Below are 10,616 nucleotides of genomic sequence, written 5' to 3' on the forward strand. Positions count from 1 at the left end.
CCATTACATGCCTGCACCGCTGAAGGAAAAGCAACAAGAACACACAACACATGTTAACAGCGTGGGGAAAGGAAAGGTAGGGTGGTGTGTGTGTGATATGCTAATGAGTGCTTAAATGGTCATATGTGGACGCTAGCTTCACATGTGGGCATATTTATCAAAGGAAACTGTTAACACGTCCCAAATGCTTTTCACAATGATATAAAATGGGATCAAATTGTATTCAGTTTTGTTGTTGTTTGTTTTTAGTGACTGTTGGCGAAACAAATGTACCGGAATGTCCTTGTGCACCCATTCGAAAGGATGGTGTAGTGTCATGTGTAAAAGAAAAACTGTTTGTCGCCATTTTAAGACTCATTTGTGTCAGGACTTGAAAGTGTGGTGGTGGACCCAAATTCAGGAAGCGGACAAGTCAGGGAGGCAGAGGTGCGAAAATGGAGTAAATTTAATCAACAAAACTAAAGTTGCAAACAGGGCTTGGTAACAAAGAATAACAAAACACCGAAGGGAAAAACAATGCACGAGCAGACTTGACTATGGGAGCACAGACGTGGGGCAACAAGAACAATGAACCGACAAGAACTGAAGCGAAAACCGAAAACTAAGTACACACACTAATTGAGCACGATGAGACACAGCTGGGCAAGACACAAGTGGACGGGGATGCTGATTGGTTGACACATGAGGAAGGGCAGGCAAACACAGGTGGACATCAGTGAGGCTTAACGAGACTATGGAAGACAAGAAAAACAGAACATAAACATGACAAACTCAAAACCCAACAAAAACAAAGCAAAACGCACCCCAAACAGAACCCAAACATGACAGTACCCCCCCTTCAAGGGACAGCTCCCAGATGTCCCTAAGGTACATAAATAAAAACAGGCGAGAGGGTGCACGGCCCACTATCAAGGGCAGTCCAAAGTACAAAACAAAATTTCAACACTAGAGTTGGCCAGACAAAGAGTGCCCAGAGGAGCCAGTCTGGTGGGCGTCCCGGACGCCAGACAAGAAGGACCCGGCGGGGCCGGTCAGGAGGGCGTCCTCGACGCCCGACGAGGAGGGCCCGGCGGGGCCGGTCAGGAGGGCGTCCTCGACGCCCGACGAGGAGGGCCCGGCGGGGCCGGTCAGGAGGGCGTCCTCGACGCCCGACGAGGAGGGCCCGGCGGGGCCGGTCAGGGGGGCGTCCTCGACGCCCGACGAGGAGGGCCCGGCGGGGCCGGTCAGGAGGGCGTCCCTGACGCCCAACGAGTAGCAGAGGTGGCGGCGGGATGGTCGCCGCCAGACGAGGAGCTGGAGGCGACGGCCTCAAGTCGTGCGCCGCCAGGGTTGACGCTGGCGGAGGCGGCCGCTGGCCGGGCGCCGCCGGAACTGGTGCATGCGAAGGCGGCCGCTGGCCGGGCGCCGCCGGAACTGGTGCAGACGATGGCGGCCGCTGGCCGGGCGCGGCCAGAACTGGTGCAGGCGATTGCGGCCGCTGGCCGGGCGCCGCCGGAACTGGTGCAGGCGATGGCGGCCGCTGGCCGGGCGCCGCCGGAACTGGTGCAGGCGATGGCGGCCGCTGGCCGGGCGCCGCCGGAACTGGTGCAGGCGATGGCGGCCGCTGGCCGGGCGCCGCCGGAACTGGTGCAGGCGATGGCGGCCGCTGGCCGGGTGCCGCCGGAACTGGTGCAGGCGATGGCGGCCGCTGGCCGGGCGCCGCCGGAACTGGTGCAGGCGATGGCGGCCGCTGGCCGGACGCCGCCAGAACTGGTGCAAGCGAAGGCGGCCGCTGGCCAGGCGCCGCCGGTCGAGGAACAGGAGGCGGCGGCCGCAATCCATGCGCCGCCGGACGAGGAACAGGAGGCGGCGGCCGCAATCCATGCGCCGCCGGACGAGGAACAGGAGGCGGCGGCCGCAATCCATGCGCCGCCGGACGAGGAACAGGAGGCGGCGGCCGCAATCCATGCGCCGCCGGACGAGGAACAGGGGGCGGCGGCCGCATTCCATGCGCCGCCGGACGAGGAGCAGGGGGCGGCGGCCGCATTCCATGCGCCGCCGGACGAGGAGCAGGGGGCGGCGGCCGCATTCCGTGCGCCGCCGAACGAGGAACAGGGGGCGGCGGCCGCATTCCGTGCGCCGCCGGACGAGGAACAGGGGGCGGCGGCCGCATTCCGTGCGCCGCCGGACGAGGAACAGGGGGCGGCGGCCGCATTCCGTGCGCCGCCGGACGAGGAACAGGGGGTGGCGGCCGCATTCCGTGCGCCGCCGGACGAGGAACAGGGGGTGGCGGCCGCATTCCGTGCGCCGCCGGACGAGGAACAGGGGATGGCGGCCGCATTCCGTGCGCCGCCTGACGAGGAACAGGAGGTGGCGGCCGCAATCCATGCGCCGCCGGACGAGGAACAGGGGGTGGCGGCCGCATTCCGTGCGCCGCCGGACGAGGAACAGGGGATGGCGGCCGCATTCCATGCGCCGCCTGACGAGGAACAGGAGGTGGCGGCCGCAATCCATGCGCCGCCTGACGAGGAACAGGAGGTGGCGGCCGCAATCCATGCGCCGCCTGACGAGGAACAGGAGGTGGCGGCCGCAATCCATGCACCGCCGGGCGAGGAACAGGAGGTGGCGGCCGCAATCCATGCGCCGCCGGGCGAGGAACAGCAAGTGGCGGCCGCATTCCATGCGCCGCCGGACGAGGAACAGGGGGTGGCGGCCGCATTCCGTGCGCCGCCTGACGAGGAACAGAAGGTGGCGGCCGCATTCCATGCGCCGCCTGACGAGGAACAGGGGGTGGCGGCCGCATTCCGTGCGCCGCCGGACGAGGAACAGGGGGTGGCGGCCGCATTCCGTGCGCCGCCTGACGAGGAACAGAAGGTGGCGGCCGCATTCCATGCGCCGCCTGACGAGGAACAGGAGGTGGCGGCCGCATTCCATGCGCCGCCTGACGAGGAACAGGAGGTGGCGGCCCAGGCGAAGCGGCCAGGGGCTGCGGCGGCAGCGGCACAGGCGAAGCGGCCAGGGGCTGCGGCGGCAGCGGCACAGGCGAAGCGGCCAGGGGCTGCGGCGGCAGCGGCACAGGCGAAGCGGCCAGGGGCTGCGGCGGCAGCGGCACGGGCGAAGCGGCCAGGGGCTGCGGCGGCAGCGGCACAGGCTGCGGCTTGGGTCGCCTCTGCCTCCTCCTCTGTCTGCGGGAAGCTGGGGCTGTAGTCACACCAGCCTGTTGACCAAGGGACCGGGGAACTCGAGACACACCAGGGACTAAGTTAAGGGGTGCATCAACAGACGAAACAAGACTAGGAAGGGGTGTAAGTGACTTTGACCGGGGTGCCTGGGACAACGAGGAACAAGGTGATGCGGAAACAGGTTCTACTGGACTTGACGGGGAACGTGCAAACAAAAAACTATAAAAGCTTTCACTCGCACTCAAACCAAACTTGGTGTGCTCACTCACTTCACATTCATCCTCTAAGTCAGAATAAAAATCAAACTCGGGAACGTGGTCAACAAAAACGTGGGGTGACAAAATTGTGTCATAAGGAAGTGCACTGGGGGAACTACTAGGTGAACAAAGACTGGTGCCCAAATCAGAATAGTTTAACTCGGTGTCTGTGAGCTCAAAATCAGAATCACTTAAATAACTGTACAGGGAATCACAAGGAGGTGAACTGGGTAAATATGCTTTAACGGGTGAGGAGGACACGGAGACACAAGAACCAGAAAAGAAAGCTGAACCTACACAGAGGGAACGGGGTTGGTCAACAGGCTGATGGCGTCTGGGAGCTGGCCGACGTCGTGCCGGTCGGCACCGGCTCCCTGCTGGGTCCTTTCGTGGTCGGTTCATTCTGTCAGGACTTGAAAGTGTGGTGGTGGACCCAAATTCAGGAAGCGGACAAGTCAGGGAGGCAGAGGTGCGAAAATGGAGTAAATTTAATCAACAAAACTAAAGTTGCAAACAGGGCTTGGTAACAAAGAATAACAAAACACCGAAGGGAAAAACAATGCACGAGCAGACTTGACTATGGGAGCACAGACGTGGGGCAACAAGAACAATGAACCGACAAGAACTGAAGCGAAAACCGAAAACTAAGTACACACACTAATTGAGCACGATGAGACACAGCTGGGCAAGACACAAGTGGACGGGGATGCTGATTGGTTGACACATGAGGAAGGGCAGGCAAACACAGGTGGACATCAGTGAGGCTTAACGAGACTATGGAAGACAAGAAAAACAGAACATAAACATGACAAACTCAAAACCCAACAAAAACAAAGCAAAACGCACCCCAAACAGAACCCAAACATGACAATTTGTGACCGTGTGCCACGTGTGTGTACGTGTGTGTGCGTGTGTGAGAGAGGCAAGCACATCTTAGTGCCGTAAAACGTCCTCAAATTAGTCTTTATGAAAAGTCCACATTTAAGCACCACTTTAAAAATGCGCCGACCCTTATTATACGTTTATAAACTGTTTATACACTGGTAATTAATTAGTTTTAACACTTAATAAACTGCTACAGGAACATGAGCTGTAAATTGTGGCAGTATTACTTGAACTTGCCAAAAAAGAACTTACAACAGATTATAATAATTAATAAAAGATTTATGAATGTGTAACAAGGGTATAATTACTGTGGGGGGGTCAAACGCCATGTGTGAGATGTTTTGGGAATATTTCTATTCCTCTTGCATCTGAAGCAAGAGAAAAGCTTTTCCCTGTTTTGACCTAACAAGGCTCAGCTGCAAATAACAAAAACCTGCAAGTAATTGATGCCCAATCAAAATGTTTCTCATGGTTATGATAATTTCAATCAGCGGTCACTGACCTTTTTTGAAGCTTAGAGCTACTTCTTGGCTGCTGATTAGTGCAAAGGGCTACCAGTTTGATACACACTTCAGAAATAACAAATTGGCACAAATTATGGTTAATCATGATGTGGGAAAAAGATGGCTAATGCGGCGGCTAAGTCAACCACCAAAATTTCTCAAAACAGGAGACAGGGTGAGTGATTATTTGAGTAATTGATGGAGAAATTGATTTGAAAAAAATTGATATTGGCATTTTAAACTCATCTTGCAAAATTACTCTTCAAAATAAATATCTTGCAGATCATTAGATTTTGATAAAATGCAATGTAGCTCCTCCCTGACATACTGTACCATGAGAAGTACACAGTCAAAAGGCATCACTTCAACATAGTTCCGTTACACTAATGTACTACTTTCCTATCAGATGGGGATAGCTTCCACAGATAAACACCTGAATAGTGAATAGTGAGGATTAAGTGACAGAATAGCGGGACCAAGTCCACCTGAAGTGTGTGAATTTGAATATCAAACCTTCACTTCTATCGCTGTTGATGGAACCCGACAAGTATTTTCACGTACGTCACAACAGATGCGAAAGGTAAAAGTGGATAAATGCCAGATTTTCAGATCTCATGCGGCCATTTTGTGAGATCTCTGCGCTGTGACCGTTTGGCTTTACGTCCAAAAGGTGTAGACTTAAAAAAAGAAAAAGCACTTTTACGCGGTTTTGTGTTCCCACATCCTCCTTTCGCTTCGCTTTCACCTCATTCACTTAATTTCTTTTCTTCTGCTCTTTTTTCCCAGCTTGCCTTCTCAGATGGTCGGGCCTGATTTGTATGCATTTGCATAATGAATGTCATTTGCATGCTCGGGGGCAGACCATACCATGATAATGGCTGTTGTGTGTGCGTGTGTGTGTACGTGTGTGTGTGCGCTGATGCGTGGTTTGTTAATGTGCGGGCCATATATTAATTTCATGTAATCGTAGATGTTTTTTTAATACACAAAATGACCACGTGGGGTGTTTGTAGCCTTCCGAGGTGTGAACGAAAATAACTTGCGCGTGTCCGTCGTGGCATCATGCCCGCCTCGGCAATGCGACTCCCTCCTCAATCCCATAATCCTCCTCTCTCGTCCTCCACCCCGCCCTCTCCCACGCATGCAAGTCGCAGCCCTGCCACCATCTTAGGTGAAAGACTGGCATAAAATGGCAGCTCATCATGGCCACCTTCCCCCTCTCTCGCCTCCATGCCTTTCTGCGCCATTGCCCAGCTTCGAAACGGTGTTAATTACCGCCGCTGCGTTAATTGTAGCCCATGCCAGCCCACCCCGAGGAGATGAGAAAGGAGCGGCGATGGCTTTTGGGAGTCTGCCATATTTGAGGGCAGCTGTGGCACGCTGCGGCGAAGCGCTTTTGTTTGTCGTCGGACATTTTGTGTCAATTCTATGTGAGGTTTGGTATTATTGTGCGGCGCTTTTGGTTTTAGAAAGGAGCAAATAACACCTAGGACTGAAAGGTGCCATAATTGGCAATGCTGTCAAGGGTGTGTGTGGAACATACGGCCTGTGGGCCATACACGGCCTGCGAGGGAATTTGATGTGGTCTGCACATGTTAACTTTAAGTACACAAATATTTGTTGGCCAAAGAAGGCACACTCTTACCGCCATACTGAAAGTTTCTCAATTGATTTTTTATAGTCTATGACCTAGAATAGTTGTTTCTACTAACATCTGTTCTCATTATGAGTTCATATGCTTACTTTTACGTGACTACGGCGTGTTCCGATTGAATGCACAAATTCAGGACACAGCGCCATACAGAAGAGAATTCGGGCCAGTGAAGTGAACACAAAAAGGTTAGCAGGATTCTGACTTTATTCTCAGAATTCTAACTTGAAAGTCAGAATTCTGACTTTATTCTCAGAATTTTGACTTTAAAGTGAGAATTGTGACTTTGTGACATGGCGCTATGTATTGTGTGGTAAGTTAGAAAGTCAGAATTCTGCGAATAAAGTCAGAATCCTGACCTTTTTTTTCCTCTCTCTCTTCATTGGCCCTAATCCTCTTCCATATCAGTATAACTTCTGTAACTGTTAGTGTATTAAAAAAATACAATTCTGAAGTTGTAGTACGACCCTCGGAAAGTGTCGATGGGAAAAAGGTTCCCGCTCATGCGTGTTGCCATGGAGATGTTTCAGCATACACTCGGACTTTCACCTCTAACTGCAAGAATGTCGCAATTGTCTATTTTTTGTGGGGTGTTTTCAAATGATAATAAAAGCAGAAGGTTCATGTAAATACAGCAATGATTCATGTTGACTTGTGTGTGTATGGGAGGGGAAAAAGTATAGTAAGTAAACGTGAGAAGAAGAAGAGGAGGAGGATGAGGAAGAGGGGGTGCAGATAGATGAGGCGAGGCAGCCTGCGACAGTGAGACCTCAATAGTGAGAGGCCTCCTTTGTGCTTGTGTGTGAGGTTTATTTGGGGCGGGGGGCTGTTTGTGGGGGGGTGTCCTTCCCCGGGCCCTCAGACAAGCGACACATTGTGCTCCCCAATGCGCGGCGGCACTTGTGGCGTAACGCCATTATTTAGGCCAGTGGAGGGAGCGGGAGTCTGGCGACCAGCTTAACCAAAACGCCAATTAGAGCTGGATGGCCCTGATTAATGGACGAGGGAGATTGGTAAACAATGGCGGCCATTGTCCGCATAGGGCCCCCCGCCGGCCAACCCCGCACCCCGTCTCTAACGCGTACATACACAGACCCCTTACCCCGCTGATTACGTTCTCACAGTCCAAACACACACAGAGATCCAGCAAAATAGCCGCATCGCTGTATTCCCTTTCACACAGCAACCTGCAATCAGATAATTAGATGACTCCAGTGATGTTGAAAATAATCTTACAGTTGCTTTCAAAACAGGCAGCGAATGACCTCAGTTTTATATAAGAGATGACCCACTTTCATGCAGAGACCCTGCAACATTTACCCACCCGTTCTTTTGCAGAATACTCATAGGTGGTATCTGCTTCTCTTACAGCTTTTATGACTTCACCATCTCAGGTGTTGTGAGGGGGGGGGGGGTTCTGCCTTATTTGACACCACCCACTTTCACACAGCGATCTTGCAACATTGACACAATCAGGTTTACCCATCTTGGACTTTTATACAGAACCCAGCAAAGTGTGATACTAACCACTCTAACATTGTAGTTCCAAACGGCAACACTGTATCCCATCAGTGGCAGCATCTATTGTGAATTTGTGACATATAAAATACTTCAAACCTTGCAAGAATTGCTTTCAACATAAATGAGTGGGAGAAAAGAATGTCAGGCGCTTTCACACAGGTGGCATCATTTCTTTTTTATGGGTCTGGTAGAAAACTGCCTGGTTGTCTTCATCTCTCCCAATCTGTCGATACCATTTCCACCAAAATTAGCTTTAGCCATTAGCTCCTCCTGGCCTACAAAGTTAGCTACAAAGTGACTAAAAAGACTGAAATGTGCAAATGTGTTTACTTATGATATGTAATATTCGGATGAATAAATAACCCGAGGCGTTCCTCCTCATTTGTTAATCCTCCCCGCCCACCCCAACCACGCATTGCTTTATTTAGCTCTACATTTCAATACAGCCTCCACTTTGTTTTGTTTTTTTCCCCTTCTTAAGCATACGAGTTGCATAATTAGTCCGCCGCGTACGCCAATCAGGATGGTGCCGATGCGGGGTTGCCATGGCGACCCAATCAGGGCTTGTAACCCCCCCTTGGAATAAGAGCGTGGGAGAAAACGTGTTGGGTATTTGAGACAATGACGGAGGGATGAGGAGGAGGAGGAGGCTGGCGGCCATATTAGTGTGCCATCTGCGGGCAGTAAACTACAGTTTACAATGTGACGGAAGAAAAACGAGGAGAACGCTTCGTATTTTATTTGTGCTAGCTTCTTATATGTGTGATTTCAAATAAATAGGCATATATTTATTTCTTGTCTTGTTTAGGCCTTTTAATACTTGCTGTATTTAATGTATGCTCTCTGTCTTGTTACAGTGTTGTTTTGGACACTTTTTGCTGGATTGTGAAAGCTGTTAAAAGTGAGGAAATGACAACAAACAGACGGGAGACTGGATGAATGATGTGAAATGCACACACACCCTGAAATTATTGTATTATCACAATTGTTTGTATTCATTAGTCATGCAATTTAGTTGGGAGGAGTGTATTTGTAGATTTAGAGGGTAATGTCATGTTTAGATATATTTTCGTTAAAAATGTGTCATTTGTACAATGCTGGTGATTTTATGATTTGATTTTAACAATCACACGTTTGACAATCAATTTAAGAGCAGATTTATTGTACAGTATGTATTTTTTTTTAAATGTTAGCATAAAATTGCACACTGGGCAGAATGCAGTGCTCAAAATCACTATGCAAAAAGAAAACAGTAGGTCGCTTTTGCAATGTGGGTCCGTTGTACATATAAACATTTGTTAGGTTTGCACGTTAACGGCTTGAAGCGGGTTCAGCAAGTTAATAAAAACTTGGGTATGTGAGCATATATGCATTTTAAATGTTTTATGAGTCCATATGAGTTCAGTGACATCTGAAATGTTTTGTGTTGTATTTGAAGATAGGAGAGATTGGTTTATATATTGGAAAATGCACTATGACCTATTGTTGCACACGTCCATTTCCTTATTTGCACATGACTTTGTACTATGCGATTTTTGTTACTTGTTGATATGTTGAATAAAATGTTTACAGTGAGACAATTCATCTCTAACTACTTTTCGCATCACAGTTTTCCATATACACTGGTGCATCACAATAAATTAGTATTATTGATGATGTTTATCTAATTCCTTCCTGTTGTCTATATCAAAGTAATTTATTCGGAATATTCTTCAATTTGTGGAGCTTTCTGCTGTATTGTAATTTATGAAGATGCATCTGTATATTTGGCACGCATGAAGTGGCTTTTTGTGATTTCACATGAAATGATAAATACATTGCGCTCAAACAGAAGCAGCTGTTGCTGTATTCCCATCGGTTGATCAATGTTTACACGCCGTGCACAATTTTAAAGGTGAACCTACCAGAGTTGCATCTGGATGCATCTGGAGTAAAACAAGGCGCGGCTGCTCTTGGGGAGGAGGCACAGGCCACTGCTTCCACATGCTGTTGTGGTCTTAGACTTATCAAGAAAAACAGGCAAGGACCGTATGTGACTAATTTAAAGCCCGTGAACAGCATCAGTCATAAGTCTCTTTCACATCTGGAAGCTCGGGCAAAGTTTCATACGGCCGGTCCATTCTGGGCCGAAATGATCACACATCGGCTGTGCATGAATTTTAAATGGATGTAAGAACCTATGGGAATGTTTTTTTTTTTCTTTTCATAATTGAGCCTGACAAACTGTGCCTTGCAACAAGTGACATGGCTCCAAAAAAAGCAATTTAATTGAAATTCTATTTGATAATTCACACATGTCTTTGACATCTAAACATAACTTAATGCACAATTCACACAATTTAATCAATCTATGCAATTTCTCCTGCATGTACTCCACATGCCTTAAAATAGCAACTTTACCCCTAAATTCCATTGTAATTGCAACTCTGACCACTACTTCAGATCGTGTAAACCCGAGTATCCTTGACTCTGACTTATTAACGAGACCCTGAGTCCTGATGAATGAGGGAGGCCATATGAGAGGTAGGCTCAGACAGCAGAAAAGTTACGAGAACCGTCTGATCATAATGGAATCAATAACAAGACAAAAAGCTGACGTCTGGGAGGGGAAAATCGTGGGAAGTGCCGCCAAGAGCCT

The 10,616-nt window shown here is 49.7% G+C and overlaps 1 long non-coding RNA gene across 1 annotated transcript; it reads left to right on the top strand.

The window, feature by feature from the left end:
* On the top strand, positions 1-9,560 carry LOC144008043 (uncharacterized). Its single transcript, XR_013280557.1, has 2 exons — positions 1-76; positions 8,836-9,560. It is a non-coding gene; the product is annotated as an uncharacterized LOC144008043 (long non-coding RNA).
* Positions 9,561-10,616: the final 1,056 nt, after the last annotated feature.

This window comes from Festucalex cinctus, chromosome 19 (assembly GCF_051991245.1).
Source record: "Festucalex cinctus isolate MCC-2025b chromosome 19, RoL_Fcin_1.0, whole genome shotgun sequence".
NCBI lineage: Eukaryota > Metazoa > Chordata > Actinopteri > Syngnathiformes > Syngnathidae > Festucalex > Festucalex cinctus.